The following is a 3,191-nucleotide window of genomic DNA, read 5'->3' on the forward strand; positions in this document are numbered from 1 at the left end:
GCCTGACACACAGTGGACATTCAATAAATGTTTGTTGAACCTGAATTCCATACGACTGTCAGCACCTCCCAGGGTAAATGAAAATATCTTAAATGACTTAATATGACTTAAATCACCCCATTTCGAATGGAAATGACTCAATGAGATTTGGAAGAAAATATAATTGTCTCAGGCGCCGCCATGTTGAAGAGTCAGAGTTGAAACAATGGCTGAGAATGTGCTGAAAGTGCTCCCTGGCTTTACCTGGGTGGGGCTGTAACCAATCCAGAGCTGGACCAACTGAGGGAGGTGGGTTTGGGTGGAGGGTTTACAGTGCCTCTTTATCACTTAGATGGTGCGTTGCCTTCATTGGCCAGGCCTGCTTGGTCTTAACATAGTCATACAGTAGTTTGGCCAAATGTTGCGGTAATGATGGCTTTTGTGATGAAGACTGAGCAGCTTGCTGTTGAAAAAGCCTATGAAAACTTCCAGATTATCAATCCATAGGCTAACATGATTGAAGGGTTCAAGTGGCAACCAAAATTATACCAATCAATGGGATATAAAGTGTATACCTCTAAATGCAATTTATAAGCGATATTGTTTGCAAAAGTTTATAGAGAAGTATCCAGAACTTCAGAATTTATCTCAGGAACATTTTGCTGCTGACCCAATCGCCATTTCACAAGGATTAAAAGATGAAGTTCTCTACAAATGTAGAAAGTACAGGGATCTTTATTTCAAAGTTTTAGCGTTTGGAATGAAGGAAGTGGTCCTATAGCCTTCACTTATAAGAGAATGACATCGTCTTTCCTGTTTACAACAGGAAGTCGTTGTACAATTCAATGTACAATGAATGGAATATGCTTTGCTGGGAGTAGTGGATGGACAACTTCTTTGCCCAAAATGCAGTGCCAAATTGGGTTCCTTCCATTTGTATGATGAATAGTGTTCTTGTGGTAGATTAATAATACCTACTTCTCAAATACCTAAGAGTAGAGTAAATGAAATGAAAATGCTGCCTGTTTTGGGATCACAAGCAAGAAAAACATAAACTTGTGACTTTTGATAGCTTCCAAAGACACTTGCTGATGATGTATGTTGCCTTTGTGCTTGGTGGTGGTTATATGCCATGGAGTAGATTCCGACTCATAGCGACCCTGTATAGGGCTTCTAAGGCTATAAATCTTTATGGGAGCAGAAAGTCTCATCTTTCTCCCATTGAACAGCTGGTAGTTTTGAACTGCTGACCTTGAGGTTAGCAGCCTGACTCATAACCATGACGCTACCAGAGTTCCTTATGCTACCTTTGTACATTGTCATTTATGGTAGAATTTCAAGTTTTTAGGTTATCTACATTTCATTTGAAATGTAAGATGATAAAATCTCTTGATGTGGCTTGGAAACTATGCTTTGTTTATTATATTATATAGGTAAAATATTTTATATAGAATTCAAAACTTTTAAATCATGTACATTGCATTTCATTTGATAATGGAGTCTTCTGTACTCCCAGATAGATTGTTTCTTATATTCTAAATAGTTTTGGGTTTTGGCAAGCTAGTTACGTTATTTTAAAGTCTTGACAGGCAAAAACTACATGCAAAAATTAGAAATGTTCATGTTTAAATAAATATTCTTTTACTTCCAGAAGTGCGAAGCAGATTTATTTTGGCCATATTTTGACATTTATTTCTCTCTTCCTCTCTCCTTTATGGGACACTGTTGTTGTTTTTGTGTGCCATTGAGTTGGTTCTGAGGGTTTCTGAAGCTATAACTCTATATGTGAGCAGAATGCCTCATCTTTCTCTCTTGGAAAAGCTGATGGGCTCGAATCACTGACCTTGTGACCTTCCCTGTCCAGTGCTTATCCTACAGAGCCACCAGTGAGCACTCCATTAAGGGAATTTGAAAATCTAAAGTATGTCTAGATTGGTCTTGAAAATGTAGAAAGAAAGGCAACAATAAAAATGTGATTTTCCTGTTTAGGAATCCTGATCATCTATTTACAAAGGCAAGTTTGAGATACCTCTTGGGGGAATCTATCCAAAGAAATGTATTCATGTCAGGTGTGTATCTAATTATGATAAAGAACACAAATTATTATTATTATTATTATTTTAGTTTTTATTGTGAATTGGGTAAAGGTTTACAGAGCAAATCAGCTTTTCATTCAACAACCCAGACACAGTCTGTTTCATGTCTTCGATTACAACCCCCACATTGTAGCAGCACCTACTCCCCTTTCCTGCCTGTGTGTCCCATTTCCATTCCTCCTGCTTTCGTAACCCTTCCAATCTTCTGAACTTTGTCCTTGTGCAAATGCTGCCTTTTTGAACTTAAATGATGGGTTTGTCCAAGGAGTGTGTAGCTCCCTAGTGTTAATGCTTTCTATGTTTGGTGTTTGATATAGACCTTAAAATTGGGCCAAGAGGAAATGAGCTCAGAGGATGAGTTCAGTTGAAGGCCTGAAGGGTGGCTGAGGGCCATAGTCTAGTCATTCCACCGATCTGTAAATCTTTCAGAGAGCAGAAAGCCTCATCATTCTCCCACAGGGTGATGGGTAGATTCAAACTGCTGACCTTGCAGTTAGCAACTCAGCTCATAATCTACTGCGATATCAGGGTTCCTTTGTACCCAACCAGCAAGACTTTCTTTTATGATTATGAGTTTTGTTTCACACTTTTCTCTCATTCTATCCAGGATCCTTTTTAGAGTGTTGAGAGCAGTAGCCAGGTACCATCTCATTCTTTGGTCTTAGGGTTATGGAGGCTGAGGTTCATATAGTATATTAGTCCATTGGACTAACTGATGAAAACAAAAATTTTAAAAACACAGAAATGTGAGTAATTTTAAATGTAAAGAAAAAAAAGATGATCCTTTCTACTGGTATAATTTTTGAAATATATATGAGTATTATGGATGATTCTTGAGAAAATCTCAACATAGGACCTGAAACCTTTGGCAATTTCCATATGATAATCTTTTCTTGGAAGAATACAAAGTATTCCTATTAAAGGCTGACAGTTATTCTTAAATTAGTTTTGTCAGCCAAGATTGCTATGTCCTTCCAGACTCACATTAAAAAGTAATCACACATTAAAAGAAAGAGAACATAATTTCTTCATAACAGCATTACTCTCAAGACCCCAAAGAAGTAAATAACTGTGTTCATTAACAAATGAATGAATCAACAAAATGTGGTGACATAT

The 3,191-nt window shown here is 37.4% G+C and overlaps 1 pseudogene; it reads left to right on the forward strand.

The window, feature by feature from the left end:
* Nucleotides 1-205: 205 nt before the first annotated feature.
* On the forward strand, nucleotides 206-1,033 carry LOC102825811 (annotated as a pseudogene).
* Nucleotides 1,034-3,191: the final 2,158 nt, after the last annotated feature.

Source organism: Chrysochloris asiatica, unplaced genomic scaffold, assembly GCF_000296735.1.
Source record: "Chrysochloris asiatica unplaced genomic scaffold, ChrAsi1.0 scaffold00203, whole genome shotgun sequence".
In the NCBI taxonomy this organism is placed as follows: domain Eukaryota; kingdom Metazoa; phylum Chordata; class Mammalia; order Afrosoricida; family Chrysochloridae; genus Chrysochloris; species Chrysochloris asiatica.